At 40.7% G+C, this 19,903-nt stretch overlaps 2 long non-coding RNA genes across 2 annotated transcripts in view; one reads left to right on the forward strand and one right to left on the reverse strand.

Moving 5' to 3' along the window:
- Nucleotides 1–10,995, reverse strand: part of LOC122556718 (uncharacterized) — a 28,067-nt gene extending 17,072 nt beyond the window's left edge. The window contains exons 1-2 of the long non-coding RNA XR_015759788.1: nucleotides 10,912–10,995; nucleotides 1,054–1,194 (exon numbers count right to left, since the gene is read on the reverse strand). This is a non-coding gene — a long non-coding RNA (uncharacterized LOC122556718). The remainder of the gene's footprint in view (nucleotides 1–1,053; nucleotides 1,195–10,911) is intronic.
- Nucleotides 2,633–16,436, forward strand: LOC122556717 (uncharacterized). Its single transcript, XR_015759789.1, has 3 exons — nucleotides 2,633–2,781; nucleotides 8,362–8,502; nucleotides 16,180–16,436. It is a non-coding gene; the product is annotated as an uncharacterized LOC122556717 (long non-coding RNA).
- Nucleotides 16,437–19,903: the final 3,467 nt, after the last annotated feature.

Genomic DNA, 19,903 nt, shown 5'->3' on the forward strand with positions numbered 1-19,903 from the left:
CAGTGAGCCTGTGGAATTGTCTGCTACAGAAAGTGGTTGAAGCCAAAACATTGAATTTCTTTGAGAAGGAGTTATATATACCTTTTAGAGTTAAAGGGAAAAAAGGGTGTGCGGAACAGGTTATGGAGTTGGATGATCAGCTATATCATATTGAATGGCAGATCAGGCACTGCTATTTTCTCCCATCATGGGACCTTCCCAGGGCAGGCTAATGGAGAAGTCTGGCATAGTGGCTAAAAGATAGAATTCTGTAATTATGACTCTCAAAGGACATTGCTTGACTAGACTGCATGACAGTTCTCACAATCTAGGCACAAGTCCCCAGAAGTAACAGAGGATTTTGAAGGCTCAATTACTTGTTAGATCAGTTCAAAGGGCAGTTAACAGACAGCCACATTGTTATGTGTCAAAAGCCACATTAGTGTCAGACAGAGCAAGTACAGTACATTCTCCTCCCTAAAGGACATGAGTGAACCAGTTAGTTTTACTGCAATTACATCATTACATTATTACCATTATTGGAACTAGCTTTCCATTCCAGATTTATTTAATAAACAGGTTTTAATTCTCCCAGCTGCTCAGGTAGAATTTAAAATTCCATCTGTGAGTCATTATTAGCCCAGTAACAAAGCCAAGGATCCAGCATTCCTACGGATTAAGCTGCTACATATTAAGGATTGCACTGACAGAAATAGCGGGCATTTTGATATGTTACAATGAGCAGCTTTGAAATGGATTCCGACAGTACTGACAATTGGTTAATGCTATCCATTAGAGGCAATGACCTTTATCATCTTAGATACCTCACTTAGATGTCCTGTCTTTCTTTTAAAGTTTAGCAAGTGTAGATCTAAACTGCTCAATCTTTATTCGTAAGACATGCCTTTCATCTCTGGAATTAATCTACTCAACCCTCCCTGAATTGCCTCCAATGCAATTACATTGGACATGGTACTCCAGATGGGGCCTCACCAATGCATTGTACACTTGCAACAACATTCCCCTAATTCTATATTAAATTTCTTTAGCAATAAATGTCAAAATTCCATTTACCTTCCTTGTTACCTTCTGTATCTGTATACTTTGAGCAACTCATGCATGAGGATACCCAAATCCCTCTGCATCAAGGTATTTTTCTCCATCTTGATAATGAGTGGCCTTTTTATGCATCTGACCAAAGCCATTAACAGAGCTCTGTGAAGAAATGAACTTTGTATGTTGTTTGCTTTTTTAAAAAGGCTTAAGAAGTAAATCTATCCAATTCATTATTGTAACATGTATCCAACTTTAATTCTTATCTTTCAAGGTATACATTCATGGCAACATCTGTGATCCAACCACACGATTCTCATTTGCACAATACTGTCTTTTTGTCATACGATTACAGGGATTGCATCTGACACTGCAAAGGAATTATAAGGAAAGTGAAGCACTCATGTTTCTCTCTCTAGATCTGCTACAAAGTGAAATGTTTTATTTATCCTTCAGTTAACAGCTGAGATAGTGTAGTGATGTAGATTAAGATTCAGAACTAGAAGTTGAGCATTGAGTCTCGAACTTAAGGTAGGTCAAACCACAGTGCCATGTTGTCCTGCATAGGTAGAACATGGAAGCAGATCTCAAAACCACCTCAGGCTGAATGGGCATCAAAACCAATCTGATCCACTCCAGCCATCCAGCAAACTGAGTCAAAGGATAAATTCCACCACACTATAGCCAAGACAAATGGAACCGTTGCTTTTTGCACCAAGTCTGTTTTCATTTCAGACTCAGTGTTTTAGATTTTCTAATTTCTTTGTAATGTAAACTCAACATAAATCTATACCAAATGCTTATCTGGTTATTTGTATGCTGACAGATTTATTTATAATATCCCACATACCACTGTTATACATAGACTAAACCAGACTGGAGCCAAATACATTCCACAGTTGCAAGACTACTTATTATGTTTATTGGTTAAATCTATGACTTGTTAGCTGTTATGCAGCGTTGTATAGTGGTATGCTACAGACATATACGGACACTTCCTATAAGCTATTGGCTGAACACAGCCACTAGCAATCTTTTTCTCGACCTTGTAGCTGAAATAGGAAACATTATAATAGTAAAGGAAGATGTGTTGCTCAAGTAAATATATTCAAGTAATTAAATAAAATCTGCAATAGAAAAGAAATATCAGCAATATTGACCATGAACCAATTGTATTGTATGAAGACACAAAAACAGAAATTGCTGGAGAAGCTCAGCAGATCTGGCAGCATCTGTGGATAGAAATCAGAGTTACTGTTTGGGTCGGGTGACCCTTCCTCAGAACATTAAGAGCCTTTTCTGGACCTTTGTGAAGCAGAACAGCTGTGCTTATCAGTCCTAGCCTTCTTGGGACTCCAGATCACCAGAAATGTGACTGAGTGTAATCAGTCTTCTTAACTGGCTCAGTGAGCTACCCATTTACATTTAAGACAATGGTTCATCATTGTCAATAGCAATAATTTGCATTATAAGCAATGTCCACTTGTTACTAATAAATACAAATTATTAAAACAGAGAGCTAGCATGAATTTGTTTGGTATATGCAGTTGGCAAAATGTATCCACCATTGTTTATTTTCCATTGTATTTTCATTCTACAATCAAACTCTGAGAAAGGCTGAGTTATATTTATCTGAAAGAATCAAAGCTGATTTCCTTGGATTAACTAATCAAAATGGAAGCTGTAGCTGAAATGCTCAAAGGAAGTTTAGCACCAAGTGGAGAAGGAACCAAATGAGCCAGTGGCAATGTGAGTTTATGAAAAGAGATCCAAAAATATTTTATAAACATGTTAAGTAGTAATAGAGCAGTCAATGAAAGGCTGGAGTCAATTAAGGATCAAAAAGGAAATCTTGAGCTACTAAATGAGTGCTTATTTCACTTAAGAGGAGGTGCTGATACAGAATGAAATAGGGAAATTGGATAGGATGAAAATAGATGAAGAATACGTAAGTTTGACAGTAATAGCACATGGAGCAGATGGGTGACTCTTGCTCGCAGAGAGAAACAAGAGTGGAAATGGTGAAAGCTCTGGCCACATTTTCTATTCATCCTCTCACATACAAGAGTGCAACCTGATGACTAGTAAATTGCAAATATAACTCTTCTGTTCAAAAAATGAGATACAGAGAACCCCAGAAAGGTTTTAGGGACGTTTATCATGGATAAAATGAATAGACACTTTAGCAAATATGGGTTAATAGATAAAAGGTGACTTTGTTGACAAACGGTACATGGATTTTCAAAATTGAAGTCAATGGCTTTTAAAAGGGCAGTGATGATTATGATATGAAATTTGATTAGATGCTAGAGTAGAAAGTAAGAGAACATGGACATTTTAAATTGAGAAATGTAAAGGTCCCTCAGTTCTGTTTTGGAAGCTCATGTACAGATTAATGACTGGTTTTGGGTATAATTTTAAAGTTTTCAGATTGTATGAGACTTATACATGTAATAAATGTAAATCAAGCAGATTTCAGAAAGGCAGATACAGACTGCTGAGCTGGGAAGACAAATTGCAGATGCATTTTAACATGTGGAAGTGATTCATTTTTGAAGGGAATAATTACAAGAGGTTATATAAGCCAAATGAGACAAGTCTTTGAAGGTGGTAGGACAAGTTGAGAAGATTGTTTAAAACAGAAAATTCTTGTTTTTATGAATAGAGGCAAAGTAAAAACATTACACTAACTTAATAAAACACTGTTTAACCTCCAAAGGGATGTGCTCAAAGATGAGGACTATACATTAGAAAATTGTCAAAACCTTAGGCAGAATGTAGAGTAGCTTTATGAGAATAGTACTCATCATGAAAAACTTTTGTTAAAAAGGGAGACAAGAGACGCTGGCAATTGTTCCACTTATAGCAGAGAGGTTAAGGGACATTTGAGAGGTATGTTTAAATCACAAAGGGTTCTGATATAACAAATAAGCATAAACATTTTCAATGGAAACAAAATGCAACAGATATTTATTTGGAATGTATATTTTGAAAAAGTGATTGAAGCAAATTCAAAACAATTTTCAAAAGGGTATGAAATAAATCTGAAACAGAATAATTTATTAAGCTTTTGGGAAAGAGAAATGAAATGGGATGTATTGAACCAATATTTTAGAAGGGGTAAATGGGATCTTTCTGTGCTGTCTCATTCCATGATTGTACAAATGTTTACTTCATATTAAAGTTCTAAAAATCTCTTGTTCAAAATTAGCAACAAGAAAACTGAAAGAAATTGAAGGCCTGAATGTTAAAGCTTGAATTGTCATTCACGGGTTGAGGGTGCAAATTTGGGACATCTTCCAGCTCCACAAATCTTAGCATGGAGAAAGTGCCCCAGAAGTTGGAATTTTCATGCTGGGGAGTGTATGGGTTTCAGAGGCCACCTGGGTGGAAGGTCCACCTCAATGCTTCACCATTGTATTCAATCTTTTTGAAAAATCACACTCCCTAACCTCCAGCCATGCAACTTCATGTACTCCATCCAGATCCACAGTCCATCATTCTCTCCAGATTACTCTATGCCCTCTAACCAACACCCTTAACCGTGATATCATCCTTGACAACGTATGCCCTCCATTTACACCCATGGCCTTCTGTAACACCATGCCAATTTAGTGTTAATTCGATGAAACCAAAGCCCCACTGACCACCCTTTTCCTAACACTTACCATGTCAACTCACCCAGGCTCCATGAGCCAGTTTTAGGATCTAGGAAATAAATCTTCATTTAACTTTTTGTGTCAATTACAGACTTCTTTTAAAAACAAAACCCTATCATTTATAATAACCCATTCATTGCATTTACATGTCCCCTCAAATATTTAATCATTTATAGGAAGAAACATTTCAATCAGATATACAATAAACTTTAAAAAAAAATGGAAATTCATAGTCCCACTTCAAAGTGTTTTCAGCCATTTGGGCCTGTCAAACTGAGAAATGGCAGGCATTGTGATATGGAAGGTTGTGAAATCAGTCCTATAGTATTAATCCCGTTGTGGTAACCATGAGGCTTATGTTAAGTGACAGTGTGAAATGACAAGCAATTTATTTAGCACTCTGAACATTTTTATTTCCAATATCCTAATGGACAAGAGTTTTAAATGCTTTGACAATTTCCTTTGACATTTTTGATTGTTGCCTTTGACAGTTCCTATGAGCTGCACAATTAATGAGTAAATGGGCAATCATTTTTACACTTAATCCTAATGGGTACTGAACCTCTCTCATGGGTACTTTATTTCTTCCAGACACTGCTGAATTTCTCTATGCCTGGGCCATTTCCAAATGAGTACCTACCTCTCTAAATGGTACCTCACCTCTCCAAAGGACTCTGTAGGGTTCAAACGTTTCCCCTACCAACATGTGCATATCCTTTTTCATTCATCTTGTATTCTGAGTTTCGACATGAATGCGGGAAACTACTAATTTAAGTGAGCAGTCTACAAATACAAATGCATGAATCTTATCCAGTCCATATTCCCATTCTTGTGAAATTGTTAGATATCATGTTCAGACATGATATATTTGATTTCTGGCTTCCGTCATGATTTTTGCAACAGTGGATAAGTTCTCCGTCATTGCAAAACCCACGCCTAATATAATGAAAAAAAATTTCTGGGATTTTACTGGCAGAACTTTTCCCTGAATGCATCATATTGACAATGTGCGACACACCTATCTCACAGTATGATGAACATTCCTCTGCCTACAAATCCACAAATTTTACATGGGATTGTCAAAGGAGGCTGTGCGTTATTTTTGGCTAGTTTTATGAGCGGTTTCTCTCTGTGAGGCCTAGTGTGTTTTTTCGCCCTATTATCCAAAATGTGTCTCATTAACTATGCATCGCAACCCTATGCTGCTCCCATTCATTGTATTCTCCCAGTCACTGGAGGTTGAAATACTCGCCTTTGCAGGGACTGTTGGCACCAGCTCCATATTTAAAAGGCACACGTGTACCTGATCATGTGTTGGTAGTCCAAAGTTGCCCTGTATGGCTGTATTTGCCTTAGACATGACAGATAAAAAGAAATTAGCACCCCACTTTGCAGACAAGGACCTGGAGATCCTGGTGGACAGGGTTGTGTGAAGGAGGATTGTCCTCTTTCCATACAAAACCAGTAGAAGAGGCTGAACATCAGACCCTTGGATCCTGATCAGAAACTGATATCAGGAACAGCTCAGCATCCATAGTCCAGAGGAGCACACAGCAATGCAGAAAGAAGGTCAGAGCACCATTATCTTCTCTCTCTGTTGCCTCACATCTACTCTATCTCTGCTGCTGCATCACCTCCCACCAAGTCTCATGGTTTACCACACTCGCTATTGCACTGAATGTCACCCACCCCAATTCCTTCACCCTACCAATTCTGAATGCCTTTTGCACTTATTCACTCACTCAGTACAGCTCACCACCTGTACAAACACTAACAGCTATTCATTCAAACCCTCCCTTTTCTTGCATTACATGAGAAAACAACCCACATTCAAGTGGAGAGAGCCAGAACAGGAGGAGGGGCATCCCACATTCAGCCCTTGTGAGGACATGATCCTGGCACTGGTCAGCAAGAATAAGACTGCTCATTGTTGATCCATGTCCCGGCAATCAAGTAAGAATCATTGTCTGTTGCTGTCTTACTCACCCATGACTTGATATGCCTGGAACTGGAGTTTAAAGTGGGAGATGGAGAGACGAGTTGACTGGGAATGTAGAGAAATAGATAGCCAATGGGATTGATGGGGAGGGTTACCAAGAAAGGAATCTATAAATTTGGGGCTTTACCTCGAGGCTGGGCCTAGTCTCGCTTTGTGATGTGCAAATGCTGTTTTCCTTCATCATGATGCAAACAAAAAATCTGCAATGTAAATTGCCATCATACCTGGAGTGGTGAGATAGGCAACAAACAAAAACAGAAACATCTGGATGCACATGTGAAAAGAGAACAAACATAATGTGTTGCCAGCTGTGGAGGTGGAAGCAGAGTCATTGGGGACATTTAAGCAACTGCTAGACATGCACATGGATAGCAGTGAGTTGAGGGGTGCGTAGGTTAAGTTACTATATTTTACATTAGGATTAAACCTCGGCACAACATTGTGGGCCAAAGGGCCTGTTCGGTGCTGTACTTTTCTATGTTCCATAATGTTTGAGTCCAGTGACCCTTTTTTAGAAAGGTTGGGTGAGATAGATGTTTCTTTCTGTAAGGGAAGGGGCTACACTGTCGATTAATGTGAGGCCTATCAAAGAGTAAGAGGATTACACAGATATCTTTACAGCTGAAAAACACTTGCAAATGTCTATGAATATTAAGCATTCTACTGTGCAGAGTACAAAGTATGAGCCTAAGCAATCTTGTCCACATCATACAGCATCAGGAATTAATTACTATTAAGCACAAGATATGTATAGTGGCCTGAAAAGATTAACTGTAGCAATTATCTTCCAAGTTTCAATACCCTGCACATGTTACTGAAGCTGCTCACGTCACACTTTGGACCAATGAAATCTCGTGCTGTGCTGAGGATGACTCTCTGTTTCCATGCTGTACATCTCCATGACTCTATGACTTGACTCTATACCTTCAATCTTGTAGTTGCAGCTGGATAGGAAAATTATCAAAAAGCTGATGATGAAAACTGGACATTTACTGTCACACTTCACTGGGGTGCTGAACTGGAAATTAAGCCCTGCTATTTATAAAGCTGTCACAAAAGTTAAAAACATTACAAAAAGTATGCAAAACTCCCCAATTTACCTGTCTTTGTAGACATAGGTTGACAGAAAACAAAGATCAGGTTTTGGTATAATTAATAAGATTTACTTATCAATACAGTTAAATAAATTTTAGCTGCAGGTAAATATTTACCCACTTCACATTTGTTAGCCCCTCTGTATCCAATAATGCTGCCTCCAATCCCTACAAATGAGACGCCTACAAATGAGACGCTAGCTCCCCTCCTCCAGCAGTGGCCGCGGGATAAGTCCCGTGAATTTTGGTAGATGAACCCCCAGGATTGGTTGTGGCCCACTCGCTTGACCAATATTTATGGACAACTCTGAGTGATGACTGTCTAGTATTTTTTAAAATGTTTAAAATGTTTATGCTACATGCATGCTGCTGTTTAGCCACCAGGGGACAGTGAGCACTTGCAGTAACATGTTAACAAATTCAGTAAATATTGCACATTCAGGCACAGATATGCACATAATAGATGCATTCACGCCACAATTTTAAAATAGATGCTGAATTTTAAATGTTATCCACAGCATTTTAAAATAATAACATTACAAATACAAACCCACATGGCTGTCATTGTTTCTGTTAGCAACAAAAAGAACCTGCAGATGTTGGAATCCAAAGGGGACGAGAGGGGGCTGGACACCAGCGTGGAGCACTCGCATGGGCCCCAACTATGCCTGCCTGTTTGTCGACTAAATCAAACAATCCCTCTTCAGCACATATACAGGTACTGTTCCCCAACTTTTCCGCCGTTACATTGATGACTGCATCAGTGCTGCATCCTGCACCCAGGCTGAACTGAACTCAACACTGAGTTCTCCAATTTCAAATAGCCTCCCTTCCCATCCACCAACTTCCCTTCCAGCCCCTACTCCTCTCTTCTGTTCCACTTACCGATCCCTCCTTCCAGCCACCAGCCAGATTCATTCCTCCCAATGACCAACCATGCCGTACCCTCTACCTGTGTTCACTTTTCACTGCCTCACCAATCCACCCCAGTCCCCACCCAAAACCCTCCTTCACCCCACCCTTTATCTGTAGCCTCCCCTTACATCCACCCCGAGAAGAAGTGTTATACCTGAAACATTGACTTCTCCACCATCTGATGCTGCCTGGCTTGCTGTGTTCTTCCAGCCTCCTACTTGTCAACATTACTTCTGTTAGCAGCACTTTTGTCTCCATCTTTGTAAATTTGGCCTTACACAAGAGTTTAAGCACATAAAGTAAACTGATACTTTGGAATGCGCAGCACATTTTGAGGTGTTATTCTTTCAGATGAGTCATTAAACTGAAAATGTGTGAGATTAATCCAACGGTCCAATTAAATTTTAAAGTCTGGATAGCACAATTTGAAAAACAGAGAATTCTTCTGTTTTTTTTCTCTACTCGTCACTGAGATTAGGGTGTCACTGACTAGATCAACATTTATTGCCCATCCCAGTGGACAATAAGAGTCAACCACTGAGGGCAGATGATGGCCGAACAGTATTTTCACTAGACTATTAATCAAGTGACCCTGGTAGTTTTGTGGGGATCCAGATGAAAAGATTAAAACCCTGCCGTGGCAGATGTGAATTTTTTTATCCAATATATGTCTGGATTTAAGAGTCTAATGATGACTATGAAACCATTATCAATTGCCCGGGAAAAACCCATCTGATTCACTAATGTCCTTCAAGAAAGAAAACTACTGGTATGATCTACATGTGACTTCTGACCACATAGCAACGTGGTTGATATTTAACTGCCCTCTGGGCAATTAAGGATGGGTAATAAATGTGGGCCTGGCCAGCAATGCCACATCCTGTGAAGGAATAAAAACACACATTGCTAAGCGTCAGGAACAGGTAACTTACAGTTTCCTTCTCTAAAGGATAGCAGTGAACCAAATGGGTTTTTCCTGACAATGGATTAGTGGTCATCATTAGATTCTTATTGAATTCAAATTCCACCATCTGTCAAAATAGGATTGAAACCCGAGTCCCCAGAACATTACCTGACTCCCTGGAATGACATTCCAGTGACAATACCACTAGGCCATCACATCCCCTGTAAGAAATCAACAATTTCTGTCAGTCAAACTCAATCAAGTATTTTGCTCCTGTGTGTATGAACTTGATAACAGTAAAGTTTGGCTGCTATCTTTGCCTACATATGAATTAGTGTACTTCAAGCTAATTAACCACATAATTTTATACCTTTTGGGATAATAAATAAATAAATCTTGTTAGTTTGTGCACTCTCGCATCTAAGTCACAAGGGTCTGGAGTAAAAACTAATTCTAATACTGGAGCATAAAACTCAAGGCTCTACCTCCAGTGCTGTATCGGAAATCAAAATAAGGCCCCATTGGGTGAATGTAAAATATCCCACCGCACTATTTCAAAAGGGGATCATGGAAGTTAACTCAGGTGTCCAAACCAATAGTTATCTCTCAGTCATAACATCATAAAAGAATAGAATATCTGGTTATCATCACATTATGTTTGCGAGAATTTGCTGTGCACACTTTGGCTGCCAGGTTGTTTACCTTACAATATTGAATATACTTAAAAGGTACTTTTTGGCTATAAAATACTTTGACACTCCCAGGAATCATGAAAAGCACAATATGAATTCAAGTTTTCTTTCTTTTGTTTAAAGCATACAATTTAATTTGATAATGCATTGCAATTTTAATAGAAGATAAAACAACCATAGAAGTTAAATTATCATTAGATCTGATTCAAACAAGTAAGGTTCATGCTATTTAGTTCCAATTTCCCTGATTTAGATGGTAGATATGCACTCCAATGATCTGATTAATTTTCAAATTCAATATACATTTTTCCAATTTAATTCATTAACTCATTTGGAAAATCTTCTGATTTTGCATTTTTTGGTTTCTATGGTTTGAATCTATTCGACATATTCTTGCATCAGAACCCATGAAACACAGAAATTAAGAAAACACAACCAAGACATGATTATTATTTGCTGAAGGCTCAGGGCAGAAATCCATAACAAGAAAATTGAAAGAGCAAATCACAGGTGATACAATGAAAGATAATACACTTCTCTGTAGGAATAAAACAGATCTAAATTAGTTTTCAAGTATATGCAGTAGAGCTGTTTCATATTCTTATTAATGCCTTACCTTGACGCTGTTATTAGTTTCAGTCAGATCTCTCAACGTATGGATACTGAATATTATTTTTTATTAATTTAAGGATGTGGCTGCCATTAACAACGTGAACAGTCATTAACTATTCTTTATTCACTTATTGTTGCCAGATTTTCCAATACAAGAATATTGCACTCCTCTTTTATATTCATTTGGAGGATATGGATATTACTGGCAAAGCCTGCAATTAATGCTCATCCTATTTGCCCTTGAGAAGGTGCTGACATACTTGACAGTTGGATGATTTACTAGGCCATTTCAGAGGACATTTGGGAATCAACCACAATGTTGTAGCCCGAGAGTCACATGTAGCAGAGAACAGATAAGAACAGCCACATTTCTTCCCTAAGGAATAGTATGAACCAGATAGACTTTTACAAAAATCTATTAATTACATGGTCAATTTTGCTAAAATTAACATTGTATCCCAGATTTAATTAAACATACTTAACTTTTGTAACTGCTGTGGTCAGATCTGAAGTCATATTCCAGATGATTTGTTCAGCCTTCTGAATTACATGTTCAGTAATATAACCATCATGCTCCTGTTCCCATTTAAACCAATGATTCACACGATTGCCATTCTGCTGTTTCTTTTGCACATTTGAAGGGCCATCCTTGCCTGACAGTAATGTGCTTCTAATTTTCTACTACTACCACTAACAGCACGCCCAAAACATGATCTGAAAATTGGACTATTAAAAGGGTCTGCATATGTTTTGGACATTCTACTGCTGAAGGTCAAGTGTCATAGACACAATGCGATCAATTCCTGGATTTCCATTCCCACCAACTATAGTCTCATGTGTTACATATTTTCATTGACGACTCATAATTTTGTTCATGAAAACTAACATACAAAGCCAAAAAAACATTTTTCTCAAGAATATAATTAAGCCAAGGTTTCTTATCCCCTATTCCTGTCCTGCCCTGCCCCTACCACTTCTCCTCATTCCTAGCAACCTTGTAAATTTGCTGCTATTGACCATGGGGAAAAGTGCTGAACAGTCCTTCAGACTTTTAAGTTACATTGAGAATTTTCTCACTTCCTTATTCAGTTGGAAAGAAAATAAACAGTTGCAGAGAGGGGGTATGAAAGATTCAGAGATTTAAACTATTTATTCGCTCAGTAACAACCTTAACTATCATCTCTACTCCTGAGCAAAATGAGGTTAAGAATAAAGCAAAGCAAGAAGATGTGTGAGCTGCAGTGAGCTTCAAAACTAGTGACTAAAGTGGAAAAGAATGTCAATCCCTGATTTTGTGTCATTAATCATACTGCAAATAGCGATTACAAAATATTTATAATCTGATGAATAGCTTTTGTTTATGACGTATCTGTTAAACTCTAATATGGTTATTCTAAGAGACATCACAAATCTTGTCCCACCTATAATTCAAAAACAAAAATATTATTAACGTTGGCCTGTAATTCTTCTAAAAACAAATTACTTTGAGAAGGTTCCTGTTGCTGATTATCTCTTTCCTTGAAATTCAAGTTGTAACCTTTGTCTTCAAGTTTAAAAACAATGTGAATTCTCAATTTCATCCACCAGAGCCAATCTTGGTCGACAGAAGGCAAGTCTCAGCTTGGAACCGGACATAGGTAAAAACAATGACTGCAGATGCTGGAAACCAGATTCTGGATTAGTGGTGCTGGAAGAGCACAGCAGTTCAGGCAGCATCAAGGAGCTTCGCAATCGACGTTTCGGGCAAAAGCCCTTCATCAGGAATAAAGGCAGAGAGCCTGAAGGGTGGAGAGATAAGTGAGAGGAGGGTGGGGGTGGGGAGAAAGTAGCATAGAGTACAATAGGTGAGTGGGGAAGGGGATGAAGGTGATAGGTCGGGGGGGGTGGGAGGGTGGAATAGATAGATGGAAAAGAAGATAGGCAGGTAGGACGTCATGGGGACAGTGATGAGCTGGAAGTTGGGAACTGCGGTGAGGTGGGGGAAGGGGAAATGAGGAAACTGTTGAAGCCCCCCATTGATGCCCTGGGGTTGAAGTGTTCCGAGGCGGAAGATGAGGCGTTCTTCCTCCAGGTGTCTGGTGGTGAGGGAGCGGCGGTGAAGGAGGTCCATGACCTCCATGTCCTCAGCAGAGTGGAAGGGATAGTTGAAATGTTGGGCTACAGGCAGTGTGGTTGATTGGTGTGGGTGTCCAGGAGATGTTCCCTAAACTGCTCTGTTAGGAGGCATCCAGTCTCCCCAATGTAGAGAAACCGCATCGGGAGCAACGGATACAATAAATGATATTGGTGGATGTGCAGGTAAAACTTTGATGGATGTGGAAGGCTCCTTTTGGGCCTTGGATGGAGGTGAGGGAGGCGGTGTGGGCACAGGTTTTGCAATTCCTGCGGTGGCAGGGGAAGGTGCTAGAATGGGAGGGTGGGTTGAAGAGGGCATGGACCTGATCCAGGTAGTCACAGAGGGAACGGTCTTTGCGGAAGCGGAAAGGGGTGGGGAGGGAAATATATCCCTGGTGGTGGGGTCTGTTTGGAGGTGGCGGAAATATCGGCGGATGATTTGGTTTATGCGAAGGTTGGTGGGGTGGAAAGTGAATACCAGGGGCGTTCTGTCCTTGTTACGGTTGGAGGGGTGGGGTCTGAGGGCGGAGGTGCAGAATGTGGACGAGATGCGTTGGAGGGCATCTTTAACCACGTGGGAAGGGAAATTGCGGTCTCTCAAGAAGGAGGCCATCTGGTGTGTTCTGTGGTGGAACTGGTCCTCCTGGGAACAGATACGGCAAAGGCGGAGGAATTGGGAATACGGGATGGCATTTTTGCAGGAGGTGGGCTGGGAAGAGGTGTAATCCAGGTAGCTGTGGGAGTTGGTAAAAAATGTCGGTATCAAGTTGGTCGTCATTAATGGAGATGGAGAGGTCTAGGAAGGGAAGGGAGGTGTCAGAGATGGTCCAGGTAAATTTAAGGTCAGGGTGGAATGTGTTGGTGAAGTTGATGAATTGCTCAACCTCTCGCGAGAGCACAAGGTGGCACCAATGCAGTCATCAATGTAGCGGAGGAAGAGGTGGGGAGTGGTGCCGGTGTAATTACGGAAGATCGACTGTTCTATGTAGCCAACAAAGAGACAGGCATAGCTGGGGCCCATACGTGTGCCCATGGCTACCCCTTTGGTCTGGAGGAAGTGGGAAGATTCGAAGGAGAAATTGTTAAGGGTGAGGACCAGTTCGGCCAAACGAATGAGAGTGTCGGTGGAAGGGTACTGTTGGGGATGTCGGGAGAGGAAGAAACGGAGGGCTTGGAGGCCCTGGTCATGGCGGATGGGGGTGTAGTGCGATTGGATATCCATGGTGAAGATGAGGCGTTGGGGGCCAGGGAAACGGAAGTCTTGGAGGAGGTGGAGGGCGTGGGTGGTGTCTTGAACGTATGTGGGGAGTTCCTGCACTAAGGGGGATAGGACAGTGTCGAGGTAGGTAGAAATGAGTTCAGTGGGACAGGAGCATGCTGAGACAATGGGTCGGCCAGGGTGGTCAGGCTTGTGGATCTTGGGAAGGAGGTAGAACCCGGCAGTGCGGGGTTCCCGGACTAAGAGGTTGGAAGCTGTGGGTGGGAGATCTCCTGAGGTGATGAGGTTCTGTATGGTCTGGGAGATGATGGTTTGGTGATGGAGGGTGGGGTCATGGTCGAGGGGGAGGTAGGAAGGGGTGTCCTCGAGTTGGCGTTTGGCTTCAGCGGTGTAGACGTCAGTGCGCCAGACTACCACTACGTCCCCTTTATCTGCTGACTTGATGGTGAGGTTGGGATTGGAGCAGAGGGATTGGAGGGCTACGCATTGTGAGGGTGAGAGGTTGGAGTGGGGGAGGGGAGTAGACAGGTTGAGGCGGTTAATGTCCCGGCGGCAGTTGAAAATGAAGAGGTCGAGGGCGGGTAATAGGCCAGCGCAGGGTGTCCAGGTGAATGCAGTGTGTCGGAGGCGGAGGTGGCGGAAGAAGTGTTCGACGTCACGGCGTGTATTAAATTCATTGATGCGTGGACGGAGGGGGAATGAAGGTGAGTCCTTTGCTGAGGACTGATCATTCATCCTCAGTGAGGGGAACGTCTGGAGGGTTGGTGAAAACCCGGCAGGGCTGGGAGCTGGGATCTGGTGTCGGTGTGGAGCTGGGAGTGGGGGTGGAGCCGGTAACTGGAGTGAGTGTGGTAGTGGGGGGAATGGGGGTGGAGTCCATGAGCAGGGGTGGTGTTCCCCTCAGGGTTCTGGGGGGCGGGGAACATCTCCGGGTTACCCGCACCAATCAACCATACCGCCCTGTGGCCCAACATTTCAACTCTCCCTCCCACTCTGCCGAGGACATGGAGGTCCTGGACCTCCTTAACCGCCGTCCCCTCACCACCAGATGCCTGGAGGAAGAATGCCTCATCTTCCACCTCGGAACACTTCAACCCCCAGGGCATCAATGTGGACTTCAACAGCTTCCTCATTTCCCCTTCCCCCACCTCACTGCAGTTCCCAACTTCCAGCTCATCACTGTCCCCATGACTTGTTCTACCTGCCTATCTTCTTTTCCACCTATCCACTCCACCCTCCCACCCCCCTGACCTATCACCTTCATCCCCTCCCCCACTCACCTGTTGTACTCTATGCTACTTTCTCCCCACCCCCACCCTCCTCTCACTTATCTCTCCACCCTTCAAGGCTCTCTACCTATATTCCTGATGAAGGGCTTTTGCCCGAAATGTCGATTTTACTGCTCCTCGGATGCTGCCTGAACTGCTGTGCTCTTTCAGCACCACTAATCCAGAATTGGAACCCGATATGTCCAGTATTACCACCAGCTGGGTTCATAACAAAAGTAAAAGAATTTTTTTTTGTATATAGATGGGATATTTTTAATTTTCAACAATTAATAGCTAAAGGAACACAACTCCAGAACTGGAACAGTTATTTTTCTGTGCCAGGAGGTTGATTGGCAATAACTAACACTTGTGTTGCTAAAAGGATGCTTCCACTTGAAATGTCATGACCTAACTCACTCTACTGGCATGTTTACTTCATATAAAACTATGCAAATAGAACAACTTCATGCTGTTCAACACAGTTCAGTGCTGAGACAGATAGCAATGTTTTCACAAAGCTAAAAACCAAATTAAGCAACTTTCAGATCTGGAATTTTACCATCCATCTGTTCTTTGCTTGAACTTACTGTACCATTTATAAATAAATAATAAAGTTTGATAAACATTAGCATCATTTTCACAATAAAATGTGATTTGATTTATTTTCCAGGGATTGGATAACCTTTGCAATTCGTACTCTCCAGGCTAACTTTTGCATATCCAAGACAAACTCATTAGCATTAAAGAAGCAATTCAGTTGGTTGAAAGCAGTAATTCTGGTTGAAATCAATTCTATTGCCAAGACATTGGAATTTCCTCCTTAAATTCCTCACCTCCTTCAAGATACTCTTTAAGATGTATTGTCAAATTGAGCTTTGTAATTTTTCTTTGAAGTGCATGAAATATTTTACTGCATTAAAGATACAATTTAAATGCAAGAACTTACTGTGCTTCATTTACCCAAGTTTTTGATCAGCTATCTAAATAGCTCCTTATATGACTAGATAAAATTTTGTTCTATAACAGTTGTGACAGCATATTGGAGTGTTTGCTATATTTTGGATATTTTACAAATGCAAATACAAATCACCTAGTCTCAAATAGAATACATTGCATAGTATAGGAATCAAAGCTGTTTTGCTAATCCACGTGGCTTAGTATCCACCTGTCAGTAAATTTGCCAGTTAGCCATTGGTAAACTTTCCTCCAAGTTCTACTTAAAAAATAGAAGACTCTGCATCACATTTGACACAACGCTAAATGTCAGTAATCTGATGATTAGTTTTCAGGTAGTTTCTGACATCATGTTGCTCATTTTTAAAACAATGGCAATAGTTTGCCAAATACCATTTCAGAAAGAGGTGTTTCTTTAAACTGATTGCGAAAAGGTGTCTTTGGGAATCTTGCTGGAAACTTTTCCTGACAGTGAAACAGCTAAATTAAAATATTTTGTAATTAAGATCCTACAGTATATCACACAAATTTCACCTTTCAGCAGATGCTCATTCAAACACTTTAAAACCTAAAATCGATACTTAATAACCTATACACATGAAATGGAAGTATTGTTGGTAACGTAAATTTTGAAATACAAGTTAGCTTTCCCAGAAAGAAAATTGCAAAACTATTGTCTCTATGCATACAAAAAAGCACCTGAGGTTGAGTGTTCAATGAGCTGTTGTTGAGTAAATGTTAACAGTTACAAGCAATGAGTCTTCAAATAAGTCACTCCTGAGAGGTTACGTGACCAGACCCAAGGCAGAGGGTAGAGAACAGTGACACATCACTATATCTGCCCTGGTATTGTAATCATAAGAATTAGGTCATGAGGAAACTTGCACAAACATGCTGTTACACACCAATGTTTAAGACAGATATTAGAAATTAGACCATCCTTAACCAATAGTATATTCCTTCAATTCCAAAGCAATGTATCATCTCTAATCTTGCTAATCAAACCATGTCCAAAAAGAAAATAAGCAGAAGAATTTTACAGGCAAAAAAATCTCAAAAAATGTAAATAAGTGCATCTATTAATGAACATCTTTTGTGAAACTTTGTTGATTATACTATGCTACTGTAGGGAATGGAAAACTGAGGGACTCCACTTGGTGGCAGGGAATTTACCAGAGGTACAGGTTCTTTAGTGAATTACTTTTTCCCATGCCTTTGTTATCACAACTCCATTTTTCTTCAAAAGCTCCAAGGTATCCAAACAAAACCGTTGCACGACGGAAATTTCTCAATTGCATTGATTACAAAGTCAGAACATTTTGCCATTTTGCCATACCTTTTAGCTGTGTATTATCACAATTTTTTGTTTAAAAATTCACATGGAATAAATGTTGCAACATGCTCAATGATTTTCACGGGAAATCGAACTGTAAATATGGGAGTGCTTTCAGGTTGGGCAGTGACGCAGACTGTAAGGAAATCTTCACAGGGATTCAAGCACCTGATTCTATCATGTTAAATCCTAACCATATTGCAAGACATTTTCCCTCCCAAAACTGTTGGGATTAATGTCAAGGCCTGCAAGTGGGAGTGCAAATTGCATCACAAGATTTTAAGAATCCAGAAACCCAAATTCTAAAGTGGGGCCCCCAGCTAAAGGTATAACGCCATCAGACAGGGACAACTTGACCTGAAGTAGGAAAGTGAGGTGAGTCTTAACCCCTTCCACACACCATGTCTGCTGGGTGAACATGGTTAAAAGTGAGTTTATTGGATTGGAAAGGTGTTTTTTCGCTACCTTAAATCTGTTACTTATTACATGTTACACTTTGTGACAGTGTAAATATAAATTTTACACTAGCAGGATGTAAGGATGTGTTTTCAAAGAAAATGCTAAACATCTGGCACTATAATTAATTACTAATAAAGAAGGAGGAGGTTGACGGGATAGGGATGATTAAGAAAACCACATGACAAAAAATTTACAATAAATAATGACTCATGGTCTGACACATACGTTGAACAGAAATCAGAGAACATGTCAAACAAGATTATTTTACCAGGCAAAACTAATTGCATGACAGGCCAGAAAACAAAACTACCACTCAGCAAAGGTGTCTGGTTACATAAAGCACAAAATATCTGTGACAGGTGACTCACATGAGACCTGGTTTATGACGACAGTAAATCGATAACGATGACAATAATACATATGCCTTTGCAAAAGTGTGACACCTGATGAAACAAAGCATCAAGATGCTTGAATAAAAGTAGAATCAATGGGAATCAGAGAAAAACGTTCTGGTGGCTGTAGTCCTAGATGGTTGCGGTTATTTCAAATTGATCATCTCAATTCCAGGATGTCTCTTCAAGAGTTCCTCAGCGTAATGTCGGAGACCCCATCATCCCCAACTGCTTCATCAATGACTTTTCCTCCATCATAAAGTCAGAAGTGAAGATGTTTGCTGATGATCGCATCAAGTTCAAACCATTCATGAATCTTCAGATACTGAAGCAGCTTGTGTCCATTTGGAGCAAAAACATGGACAATAGTCAGGCTTACATTGATCATTAACAAGTAACATTCATGCCACATGAATGAGAGGAGGAGAACAGCTTGCCTTGCCACACCGCCCAACTTACCCCAACCCAACCTTCTGCTGCAACCCCATCCCTCACCCATACCTGATGCCAGACAGAAAGTCCGTGGTGAGCCAACACAAGAGAAAGAAGCCCACCCCATAGTCATGCCATGCTACAGAAAGGCTACACTACCTCACCGTGGGACATCCACCCTTCACCAGAGTGGATGCCTCGTTCACAGGAACCGCAGCTAATTTCTTCGGCCAGCATTCCTGGCAGGACTGGCAATGCCACAAGCTCAGGAGTGGACACTGCCAATCATGCAGATAGGACTTTGAAGATGACAGAATGAGTCCTGGCCTGTAGGGAGTCCAGAGGATTTGGAAAGTTTAGGGAGTTTGGGGTGGTTGAGAAGGATTCCTTGATGAATAAAGACCCCCAAGGATGATACCCCTCCTTTCTTCCTGCTACTTTATAAATGTCTTTATAAACAGATTTTGAGCAATAAACAGGCAACATGTTATCTTGTTAAATTGAGCTTTTAACAAGTTCAATTGAGTCTGAACCATTTAATTCTACTTGGTGGGCAGCCTGCAAGTTTTGGCTCCTGCTCACCCTCTACTATGGGTGATCTTACGGGAATGGTGGGGCTTGGTGCAGAAGTGTGATGGTACAATGCTGACAATGTGATGACATATTTCTTTAGCTATTAAAAATTAAATTCATAAAGACAGTGGTTACTCAATTGTAAAATGTTTCTCCTTTCCACCCCCATCAAGATATATTGAACAGCTGTGACATAATTATATTCCACTGTGCAGGCTATGTGAGCTACTTTGAACTACTGGAGTCATAGT

The sequence above is a fragment of the Chiloscyllium plagiosum genome, unplaced genomic scaffold (genome assembly GCF_037043375.1).
Source record: "Chiloscyllium plagiosum isolate Xiang-an unplaced genomic scaffold, Cpla_swu_hap1 HiC_scaffold_16, whole genome shotgun sequence".
In the NCBI taxonomy this organism is placed as follows: domain Eukaryota; kingdom Metazoa; phylum Chordata; class Chondrichthyes; order Orectolobiformes; family Hemiscylliidae; genus Chiloscyllium; species Chiloscyllium plagiosum.